We start from the raw sequence: 12,750 nt of genomic DNA on the forward strand, positions 1-12,750 counted from the left end.
GACAATTCCGCCAAACCATTTATTTGATGCAAATCTGTTTGGTAGAAAGAGTAGAAGAAAACTTAGCCAGAGATCATAAGATATATCAGGAAACATATAGAGCATAGACTCTTTTTTTTCCCCTTATGGAGTTTGTATCTCTTCAAGACTTTTTTTCTCAAAAATGGGTAAGGTTACATTAAGAGTGGAAACATCAAAATTTGTGTTCTACAATGGGGAAAGCACCCTTTCATTTTCGCTTTAGAAGAAAGTATTGCGCTTTTAGGGATACATACCATTAAGTTCAAATGGGCTCTATCTATAAGTACTACTAAGAATGTAATTATAATAGACAATAACACACTTAGATATGTTAAAAGCCTTTAACAATTTGCGTATATTCTTTTTACATTCTTCGTATGATTTATTTACTTTCGCTATGGACCCACTCAAAAAGAAAAGTAATTAGCTCAAACAAATGCTAAGAGATTGTTCTTCACTAGCCGGAAGGGAGAATTAAGCTTCGAAGGTGTGGAAATAAATTATAGCATGAGATTTCCTAGTTAAGGTTATCAATTATGTAAAGTCAACAAGTGAATTCCAATTTTATCTCCATGGATGAATACCTACTTTCTGAAACAGTCCGCAGGGTTTGATAGGTCAACATCCCAAATTTGCCAAGCTTTGTGACCGGAAGCAGCTGCTAGCAATGCACAAAATGGCTATCCTATAACACTCAATAAATAAGGACATGGAAATAAAAGTTAAAAAAAAATATAGGCAAAAAGCAGACTGCAAGATGAGAGTGAAATAGAAAGAAATATTTTTAGCCAAAGCTAACATCTACTTCTATACTATGCATAAATTGGGAGTCTTGTGTTTTGGTGTAAACATTTTTTTGCCACTTTTTAAACTTTCATGTTTACCCTCACAAAATCTTAAATTCTACCACCTATTTTAATAGTAACTATCAAAGCATATCTTCTCAATATAACTACTAGGCATGTCAATGGGTCGGATCTTACTCAGATCCAATCCAATCCAATATATTTGGATAGGAATTGGATTTAATTTCTCAAATCCAAACCCTACCCAGATCTAGATTCTGTAAAAGAGTCACGAGCCTGATTTGCTATGATCCATGCCCAAATCCAAACATAAACTGGATCATATATATATATATATATATATATATACACACATATGTGTGTGTGTATATATATGTATATATATGTATAAGTAAATTTATAAAATTATCTAATATTTTATGACCGTTGAATCGATTACCGTGTGCCCTTTACCATACATATAAACAACAAGAAAACATGATAATTTTATCTAGATTCTAGACTATGTTTAAAATAGTATACCATTCAAAATAAGAAGTAGGAAACTATTCAGGCTAGATGCAAACACTTGGATAGACCCGATTTACGTAGATCTAGTAGTTCAAAATGTGTCACACTATCTCATTAATTCAAGTAATGAAGATGTGATAAAATTTGGACCATTAGATCTACAAGACCGGGTCTATCCAAAGTTTTGTCCATCCAAGAAAGTGTGAGTAGGAAGAGACACACATATGGCTCCTATGGCTAATATTGTAAATTAACAACAGCAGAGGCGAGTAACAATCAGAAGTAACTTCTTGTACACAAATAGTTGCGTAAGAGATGGATTTACTCTACATGTACAAAATTATAAAACATGATCTCCTGTTAATTTACTCGTGCTTAATTATACATGTAGATAAACCTTTTTCACAACAATAAAAAAATTGTTGACTTCATAGATGCAAATTACAATTAGATAATTGTTGAGTAAAATGGGAAAAAAAAAGATGAATAAAAAGAAGTAAATACCAATATGAGCATGCAATCCAGCTAGAGCAAAACTGGCAATGGATGCAGCTCCAAAACTAGCAGACCACAGTTTTGTTGATTCACCCAATAGCAAAGCTGTAGATTTGACACCCGCTTTCACGTCATCCTTTTTATCCTGTGCCCAATAAACAGGGAACTCATTCAACTGCCATTTCTAATTTGACATTTGTATTTCTAGCTTAGTGAAGTTTAATAACTTCAAATATACTAAATCAAGTGAAGAAAAATGAGAAGACCAATAGCTCATTGATCTTAGTTGAACAAAAATTAAAAAACCAGAGTTTTATATTACTGCCCACATGAGTTGTTCGTGCCAATTTTTTTGTCCAATTGTCAATCGTCTTTAACAGGTCCAATTTGAATACTTGAGTCACTATAGATCTGTTTTGAAAAATATTGAAAATTTAGGACCAATTTGAACCATGTCCCAAAGATTGGGATTAAAAATTCATTTTTTCCTTAAAAGAATGGTTTTTTTTTATTCTATGCCATTAGGACACAAAATAAACGTACAGAATATAAGATGTGGATCCATTTTAAATTTTAGACATTATCATCTACTCATAAATTCAATTAATTTTAGCGGAGAAATTTTACATTTTCCCAGACAACTAACTCTAGAACTCACCTCTTATCATGTGCCTTAAGGGTACATGATAGAAGAATCCAAAAAGAAGGGTTAATCACATTTTATCCCCTTAAAGAATACCCAATTTCTCAGTTTACCCCCTAACCTTTAATTTTGCTCACTTAACCCCCTTTAGGACAAAATTGCCCTTGCATTATTTTGACTTTTCATTTACCTTGTTTTCCTTTCTTTTATTTATTTTTCTCTTTCTTCTTTATTTAATTCTTCCTCTTTCTCACAAAAATCTTCACCTTAATGATTGAAATTAAAAAAGAGGAATTGCAGAGATCTATCTTCTCCTTAAATGATTAAAAAAATATTCAAATCACTTTCCTAAAATAAAATTTTTTTAGCCTTTCAATTCTTTCAATTTTGGATTTTCCTCTTTCCTTTCTAGTTTCTCATTTTATTCTCAAGAAAATATCATAAGATGAAATTGTTTTGCTTTCTTTTATTTCTTTTTCTCTTTCTTCTCTCTTTCATCCTTCCCAATAGAAATTCCATTTCAACGAAAATTTTTGTTCTGAGTTTTTAATTGCATATTTCTGGGTGAAGGTTTAAAAGGCATCAAAAACTAATTTTGATTTTTTGTATGATGCCACGTGTCACAAATTTCAATTGATGATTATTAATCAGGTCACAATTTCATCTTAAGATATTTTCTTGGGAATAAAATGAGAAACTAGAAAGGAAAGAGGAAAACCCAAAATTAAAAGAATTGAAAGGCTAAAAAAATTGTATTTTAGGAAAGTGATTTGAATATTTTTTTAATCATTTAAGGAGAAGATAAATCTTTGCAATTTCTCTTTTTAAATTTCAATCATTAAGGTGAAGATTTTTGTGGGAAAGAGGAAGAATTAAATAAAGAAGAAAGAGAAAAAAAAAGGAAAACAAGGTAAATGAAAAGTCAAAATAATGCAAGGGCAATTTTGTCCTAAAGGGGGTTAAGTGAGCAAAATTAAAGGTTAGGGGGTAAACTGAGAAATGTGGTATTCTTTAAGGGGATAAAATGTGATTAACCCCAAAAAGAATTACTCAGATACATCAGACCCGATAGGGTTGTCAATGAAAGTAAAATAGTATGGAGATGGCCATTCTTTTTGGTTTTAAAAGATCTGACTTTATTCACAAATTTTTCTAGCTTAACTAAACATTGGTTGTTATTTGCGTTTATATCTCCACTTACAATTCCATTAGCCAAATCCTCAAGTCCTTTTCATCTAGGACAAAGGGAAGTCTCCGGTCATTAATTCTAGTTTTGATGGGAAGCAAGTTCTCCAGTATTTTAATTTAGAAAAAAAATCTAGTCACTAATTTGATTTTTCTTATAATTAGTTTATGCATAAAATATCAATTTAGTTCAAGAAAATTTGTACCTGATGTGCATATATTGTATCATACTCTAGAGTCCAAAAGAAGCAACCAACAAGAAGTGGGAAAACAATAGTAGGATCAAGACTTCCTTTCACAGCAGCCCATGAGCGTAATACTCCCCAGTTCATAGCCAGTCCCAATAGGGCTTGAGGCTGCATTAACATACACATTAATTTTTCACTTTTCTAATTGGCAGTGTAAATGTTTTCTAAATGTTTTTTTATATTTAAAAATCTCTTGTAACACGGTTGGCATAATAAGTGCATATATGGCGTGAACATTCTATTTAGTGAAAAAAATTATATCATGTAAAAAAAAAAGAGTTAATGTTTCAAAAGTTCATTCCAGTTTAAGAAAATTAAGGTTGTTTCGGACATACTAATAAGGGAAAAAATATATTAAATTTTGAACAAAATATAGAGCCGTATACTTTAGATATGATACTACCCAGTATGTTATTCTCTTCATGAGCGGGTAAATGAAAATCAACGGTAAGGATGAAACCCATAGTAGACGGCTGCACAAAAACAAAAGAAGAATTAAAACTAAGATTTGAAGATGCTTCACAAAAATTGAAGGAAGAAAAGAAAGCGACTTGGATCCTCAGAGAAGCATCAAATACATTTGAATATGGTAGATAAGCCACAAACAATTTATAAACTAAAACGAAGTAAGAAAGGAAAAGAGAACAGAAGATAAGTTATCAACCCAATAATTTTTAAGTGGATTACATGCATCTATCACTTGCTGTTTTGGAAAAGAGGATTAGTTATCAATCCAATAAGTTTTAGAACACATTTGTTAGAATTGTTAGGGTTATCTAATTAAATATCATAAGTCACAATGGACAGTCCATTCATGTTTTCTCCCCATTAATTAAGTCTAAAGTCTAAACAACAGAAGGTGGCTATTTAAGAATCCAAATTCCAAACCTGATTGGGACGTGGCTCCTAAAATTGCACATTTAGTCAGTTGGTAGGTTTATAATTACATATTTCATAAGAAGTATAAAAAGGGGAGTTGGCTGATATGAGTGCAATAGTGATGGTCCGTATGGGCACCATCAGTAGGTGGCTAAACATGGAATTTCACATCTTTGTTTTGGTATTGGACAGATTGACTTGCTTAACATATACGGTGGTGGTGTTAGCTTACGTGGAAGCAATTGGGAGCTTCTGAAGTTGCATGTCTTTGTTAAAAACGGTGCAAATGTGCTTTAGACAGGTAGCTAAATTTGAAATTTCACCTTAACATATTAGTATTGTATAGATTGAGTTTACTTTACTTTTGTTGCCTTATTACGTGGAAGCAATTGGAGGCTTACCCATTTATTTTAATTTTTTTGTAATCTCATTTAAATTCATTTTTACAAATTAAGTTATCAATTTATACCACCCTTTACACTCATTATTAGTTTTAAATATTTACTTATAATGTTCAATAAGCCTGATTATCAGTTTTTTTTTCATCTGTACTCTATGTCGCAAAATTACATACTATTTAATAATTGATCAATAAGAATATAAAAATTTGAACTAAGTACTATAAAAGTTAACATAAAAATTTAATCCAAAAATTTTGAACCCCTAGCATTTTTTTCATGTGTAAATTTAAATTTTCATTTTGGAAAGGTAGGAAAATAGGCTAAAATTTGTCATAAATTGGTAATGCTAAAAAATGAGCAAGTTAACAAACTAAGAGAAAATAAAATGATAAAATAAAATCAACAAATAATAATAATAATAATGAAACTGTGACAGCCCCACCTTCCCCTAAGGCGAACCAAAGGGGTTAGCGGACTGCCTGCCCAACTCTCGCCAGAACTAACGGTTCGGTATAGAGCGAGCTAATACGATCCGGAACTTACAAACGCGCGTAAACAAGTCAAAATGTCAAAATAAAAAAAAAAAAGAAATCCGGAGTCGGCCATGAATAGTAACCGACCCGTCAGAACCCAACCAAATATCAAGCAAACATTCACATCTTGAAACTTAGCATTTACAAGCCAAAGTGGCATACAAAAGTATTCAAAAGTGGATACATGTCTGGTTTGCCAAATCAAAAGAGAAACGGTTCCAAAAGTACATTTAGGGTTTCAATAAATGAGCTATACAAAATATATGTCCAACTAGCTCATTTCGGCAACCAATTATCAATTGCAATCCAAAAGTATTTATTTTCCTGTAAGGAAAACAAAAGGAATAGAGTGAGCTAATTGCCCAGTGAGATAATACTACTCAAGCAACCAAGTTCATATAAGCATCAAGCTTTTCATTTCAATACATCAAAAGTAAACAAAGGCACACATTAATGGTGGTGATAAAAGGATACGGGCGGCTCTCAAGAGCCCTTTTCCTCGTTTGCATTCTTGATCGAAGCTCATTGACCCTCCGTCAATGTTTAAGAGTAACCAACCGTAGACTCCACTTTACTTCCATTCCTTCCACCCAACATACCCCTACCGGGCCCGAACTCCAAACACTTGCACTGTGGTATTACTCGAGTATACCGAAATTAAGGGTCTCAATACCCAAAGATTCCTGAAACAGACTACCGTGGTTCGTTATCTAATCGACCAGGCCCTTGCCGGCCCGACTTGAGTAACTTAGCCACAGGTGTTGAGCTCAATGGTAACAATCATGGTCGTTGGATACTCGTCCAATCGACACCAAGTCAAGTACTTTTCATTTCATGTAACATTCCAATAACATGAGAAATAAGTGAGAGTGATAAAGTACACCCTCACTTCAATCAATATCGATGGTGCAATAACATTTAACTCATCAAGTTCAAGTATCAAAGCCATATAGTAACACACAAGTGAGTAGTACACTCACCAAGCTTGAAAGTGATATTTCATGCACTTCCGTCAAAGGAACGTCGTGAACCACCGTCACGCCCTAAAACATGCAAACAAGTACAATGAGACTCGATAACGAGTCATAAACCAATGCCAAATATCACCAAAATAGGGTTCCATAAGCACACACAAGCAATAGAGGAAACCAGAAAAATCCGGAAATGGAACTAGCTTTAACCCTGAAAAAAATAGTTTTTGACGTCATTTTGCGGTAATGGCACCAAAGGCACTACGATTATCGGATGAAGGTCCAAGACCCACCGTTTCGAAGCTAAGAGATAGGGCTACAATATTACAGAAGGTCACTCAACCCAGTTTCGAGTGTAACCAGGTCAAAAATGCAATCTACTACACCAGAACCGCAAAAACAGATTCACAGAACGCATTCTAGTGCAAATATCATAAATCAGCCTACCTAAGTCCAAATCCAAAAATTCCAAAGCCATCTGAAAGCTAAGAAACAGGGATACATTTCATCAGAAGACCTCAACAACCAATTCGGAAGCATTCCTGACCAAAATAACCAATTACAGAAGCAATTCCCAAATTCGGGTAAAACCAGGGCAGCAAGGGTAATTCCATCTTTTCTCAAGCTACGCTACTCCGATTGACCTGAAATTTTGCAGGCATCTCTAAAATATCATTCCCTACAACTTTCATGTTTTAACCAAGGCCAATTCGGCCTCTAACTATGAGCTACAAAACCGGGCAGAATGTAGAACATTAAAACCCTAACTTTTCAATTTTCTTCCAAAACAGAAATTGCTTGCAATTAACCACTTTTTCCACCTTCTAGCTTCCTTAAATACCATTTCCAATCATCATACATGACCACATAATCATATTCATATGAAAACAGAAAAATCCCCAATAATTACAAAACTTCACCAATTCAACCACAAATCAAGAAATAATCCATAAAATTGCATCTTATACTACCACTAATCATGATTTAAGCATCATTAGAGGAAGGAGAGGGGTCCTTCTCAACTTACCTTAGCAAGACAAGAAAGAGAGCAACTAGTCCTCTTAGCTTTCCAAGTAACTCCACAAAACAACTCACAAACACTCCCTTAAGGGTTTCTATGGAACAAAAACAAGAGTAAATGGTTGATTTGGTAGATTGGAGCAAGATTGGAGCAAACTTGGAGAGCTTTCTTTCTTCCTTTCTTGAGAGAGAGGGCCGGCCACTAGAGCTTGGAAATGGAGGAATTTTTGGTAAATTTTTAGCTTATTTAATCAATTGGTAAAACATGGAATAGTAGTCAAAAGTTTCTACCAACCCTATGGTGACACTTGTCACCATCATTAATTGCTTGCCTAATTTTTGTCTCTCTTATACCAATCCACTTAGTACCCTCTACTTATCTCTTAACACTCGGTAAATTAATTCCAGTATCCAAAACTTAACCTAGTTGGCCGAATTTTTCCGAACTTTTCGCACTAGTGGGTCCCACGTTCGATATACATTCTTAATTTCACATGAACTAACTTATACTAGAAAAATGATTTAAAAACTATATTTTGCTCATAAAAATTATCTGGAAAATTTTCTAATAAAGAAAAGGTATAAAATTGTGCAATTAAATAAAATAAATCCTAAAAATTCGGTAAATTTTCGGGTCCTCACAGAAACGAAAGTAGTTAACATCCTGACAAAATGAAGAATCTGAAAAAAAAAAAAGGGGTGGAGAAAGAGAGGAGGTTTGGGAGAAGACAATTCTAAATGATTTAATTAGATTTGATGAGTTATCCAATAAGATTAAATGAGTATTATTGGGTAACTCATTTTATACTCATATGCAAAAATTTAAGATACCCATATCCATCTATTCATAGTCGAGTATGGGTAAATTTAGTTAAATAGATTTGTTTGTCATCTATAGTTTTGCAATAGCTGTTGACATTAGTTTTCTACCATGCAACCACCTATTTTTGTTAATGTAAATAGTGGTTTTGTCTACAGCTCTTTGTATGAGTTTTCTATCATGTAATGACCAATTTTTGGTAATGTATAGACTGCTACAAAATAGTGTGCCTTCGTATCCTGAACTATCACTCTTTCATCATCAAATTCGCACACACCCACTCTTAACTCCACACACACAACTAACAACTTCACAAAAAACTGGGTACCCTCATGCATCGCATGAGGCACAAATAAACTAGTATAAACTAATACCAGACTTTATATAGTGCCATTCAATGTGAGTCTGTCTTGAATACATACACACACTCCCTACGAAATGGTCTCACCATTATATTATTTTCCATCATTTTTCACTATAAGAAAAAAGTGATTTAGTAACATTATATACACTGTCAGTATATACACTATCACCATTAGATTTATGATACGTGTGTAAAATTTAAAATTTGCTCATATGTCATCCATCCAACCCTGACAGTGTATACATTGACAGTGTATATAAAATTTACTCTAAAATTAATGGCATTTTCAATTGTAATGTCATGGTAAGAGATTATAGTGGCATCTGCTGTTATTGTTTAGTGACATTTTGTTTAAAAACGTAGTCAACTCTGGATAAATTTGGTTGATGGTAGAAAAACCTTAATTCGTTTACTGGGTGAAGAACTCCATAACCAATTAGCAATTGGATGCCAAGGAAACAAAGGGCTTGAAATCCAGTGATTGCGCCAGAGGCCAGAGGCCTTCCTTTGGTTCTCTCCACCTGAAATACACAAGTTTTCTTTGTTATTTTATGCAATGGAATTGCAATGAAGGGTAACTCATCATTGGGATGCTGAAACTTGAAGGAAGGAGCACAGCATAAGAGGGAGTATTAAGGGTTATTATCACTTTACCCTCTTAAACTATATCACTACTATCAGTTTACTCCCTAACGTTGTCTTTTAGTCACTTCACCCCATAAGTAATTCAATTCAACGTGTTAAGAAATTTTGGACAAAAATACCCTTTTATTTTATAGTATTACTACATTGTTATTATTACTTTATTCCTTTAAATTATAGTGATATAATCGATTTAATTCCTAACATTACTTTCTTGGAATTTTACTTAATCATTAATCTAACTACTATGGTCAAAAAAATTTTAATATATTTACCCTTATATATATAATTAAAAATAAAAAATTTAGAATGATTATTCTTTCTTTTTTTCACCTTAAGAGATCCAAAAATATAAAAATAAAAGGGTTTTCTCAAATTTATTTTTTCACACTTATTAATACTATGAAAAGAAAAAAAAGATAGGAAAGAATGAGATAGCAAATTAAATTTTGCAAAGAAAAAAAAAGTCTAACATTATCGTATTAATTTAAGGTTGTTGGAATTAGGATTGAAATCTGGTGGTAAACAGTAAAGTGAAATAATTTTAAAATAATAAAAGTATTTAATTCTTTTTTATTTGTATTTTCCAAAAAAAGAATTGAGCTCTCTCTCTCTCTCTCTCTCTCTCTTTCTCTCTCTCCCCCTCTCCCTCCCCTTTCCGATCTTTCTATTTTTTTAATATTAATAAGATTGCCAAGAAGAAAGAAATTAATACTTTGATTTTTTTTCTTGATACTAAAGAAGAGAAGAGTCACTCTAAATTTTTTTATTGTTTTTATTATACAAAGAGGAGGGTACTTTCTTCTAAAGTTTTTTAACTTACTAAGTTGGTTTAGTGGTGGGATAAATTGCCTAGAAAATAACTCTATGGGATAAATTGTTATCGAGACTATAGTTTATGGGGGTAAAATGATAATAACTTTAAGGGCTAAACTTGTCTTTTTACTTTAATTAACAAATTCCGTTAAGTTTGACTGTTAATCTTAGGGGTAAAGTGACTAAAAAATAACGTTAAGGGAGAAATTGATAGTGACACCGAACATTGATGGGGTAAAGTGATAATAACCCGAGTATTAATCACAACACAAAGAACAAAGAGTGGAATTCTTCCATGATCCTTCCATCTTCTCTTGGTATGATATCTTTTCCATATTCGTTTCTTTAGTGTTGTTCTCTTTTCCTTCTTCTTGGGGTATAATATGGGACAGTGGAATTGATGTGAGCCCATTATTGGCTAATAAAAAAGACCGGATCAGCATAGCAAAGGAAAGTACTCATGTTTCTTTATTCTTTTTACCGAAACGGCGAGACTTTTGCTTATTAACCTCATGTTTCTTTATTCGTATGATATCTTTTGGTATGATACCATAAAAAATTATTCTTCCATCTTCTTTTTCTATGATATCTTTTCCATATTCGTTTCTTCAGTGTTGTTCCTTTTTCCTTCTTCTTGGGGTATAATATGGGACAGGCGAATTGATGTGAGCCCATTATTGGTTAATAAAAATGATGTGAGCCCATTCTTGGCTACAAGCTCCAATGGATTTGGGTCGAAAGGGTCTCCCTTGTGCAAAGGGTAAGTGGAAATTATTGCAATTATTCAATTAGCTAATAAAGAACTTTGAATCCTATAATGGTATATCAAAAATAGTATATCATTCTACATATTTCACTTCATATAAGATCCAATTTACTCTTTTCAGTTACGAACCTATTGTCAAACATGATTAATAGCAAATAATCAAACAAATCTGTAACCAAAATATTACAAGGAGCGAGCTTTAGTATCATAAAAATCTCAACAACTAACTTTAATATGTTGACAAGAATATTTATGATGTTAATGTTTGTTCTCTGTAATATTTTGGTTGCAAATTTTTTGATTACTTGTTGTTGGTCATGTTTGACAATGGGTATGTAATTAAAAAGAGTAATTTGGTTCTTGTATTAAGTGAAAGTTATAAATTGATATACTATTTTTTGTTGTTGTATATGATTTGAGACCTAATGATAAGAAATAAAATTTAGTATTTTTCTTTAATGTCTGAGTTAGTATTAAATTAATTAAATAAGAAGCAGGTTTTTCATCTTCACTCTGCTCTAATGACTTTGATGATGCTGATAATCGTGGAGCTTGATATGTTAGGTTACAACCTCTACCAAGAAATCTGGTATCCTTTATCGAAGAATGGTTGAATGTGGCTGAGTTTTCCACACTAGAAGGGTTGATTTTGGAGATTGATTTGGCTGGTTTGATGGAGGCTTTGGGGAGAGCTATGGAGGGATGAGGTTGATGGTTGAAGTTGGAGATGGGAAAAATCCCAGAGAAACTATGAGAGGATGCCATGACTCTGAGCTTGGAAGCTTGGGCCATTTTGTTTAGCTTGGGCCAGATTTTGAAACAAGTGGGAAAACAACAGCAGGATCAAGACTTCCTTTAACAGCAACCCATGAGGCTGCAACAACATACACATCAATTTTTTTTGTTTTTCTAATTGACTGTGTAAATATTTTTTTTTAGTGCTAATGATTTATGTTAAAGAAATAAAACGAGCTATGTAACAATGATACATAAAGTTAATTCATATTTAAAGTTCTCTTGTTACACATTTGACACACTTAAAGAAGATGTAAGTCCACTATGAAAACTGTAAGATTACTATCCACCTTTTGAATTCAATACTTATGCAGAAAAAATATGTTTTCTTTTGCGACAAAAACAAAAAGAAAAAAAGTGCCACATAATAGATTCCTACTAAAACTAAGAAAGATGAAATTAATACTACACAGGTGATTTTTAACTATTTGTCTTAAATTGATTAGGCGGTCCTACAATAACTGGAAATTAGATTTAAATTTAATATAAATTTACAAAGTTGTAAGCTACCATAACATAACAAAAAACTTTGAAAATATTACAGTGTATTATTGCATGGCTATAACATTTTATTTAGTGCAAAAATTATATCATCGAAACAGATAGTTTATGTTTAAAATGTTCATTGCATTTAATACAAATTTATCTGCTTGTATCATAAATATATTTTTAACCACCTTTTTTAATCTCACTTGTATCATATAAAAAAAAGTACTGCAGTAGTATTTTTTCCAAAAAATTATCCCAAATAATCTCCGATCTAAACACACTCAATAATGTTATTTTGGACACACTAATAAAGAAAGAGACACACATAAACACACAGTGTAGAGCC

General features: G+C 32.5%; 1 pseudogene; it reads right to left on the minus strand.

The window, feature by feature from the left end:
- Nucleotides 1-605: 605 nt before the first annotated feature.
- Nucleotides 606-5,051, minus strand: LOC113769095 (annotated as a pseudogene).
- Between the last annotated feature and the right edge of the window lie 7,699 nt (nt 5,052-12,750).

This window comes from Coffea eugenioides, chromosome 4 (genome assembly GCF_003713205.1).
Source record: "Coffea eugenioides isolate CCC68of chromosome 4, Ceug_1.0, whole genome shotgun sequence".
Classification (NCBI taxonomy): domain Eukaryota; kingdom Viridiplantae; phylum Streptophyta; class Magnoliopsida; order Gentianales; family Rubiaceae; genus Coffea; species Coffea eugenioides.